Consider the following 209-nt stretch of genomic DNA (forward strand, 5'->3'; position numbering starts at 1 on the left):
CTCACCTGAGCTTGATTATTACGTCACCTGAAACATCCTGAAGTTTATCTATTTTCAGAGTTGGTTTTTACGTCGTCAAATTGCGTTTCATAAAGTAAGTTCTGATGAGATGAATCACAAGAGGAAAAAATCTTTGGATGCTGCGATGCTCGACTGGATGTCATGTGGAAGAGATAAAATAACTTTGTTCGGTTGTTTTTTTTTGTTCA

Source organism: Penaeus monodon, chromosome 33, assembly GCF_015228065.2.
Source record: "Penaeus monodon isolate SGIC_2016 chromosome 33, NSTDA_Pmon_1, whole genome shotgun sequence".
NCBI classification, from domain to species: Eukaryota; Metazoa; Arthropoda; class Malacostraca; order Decapoda; family Penaeidae; genus Penaeus; species Penaeus monodon.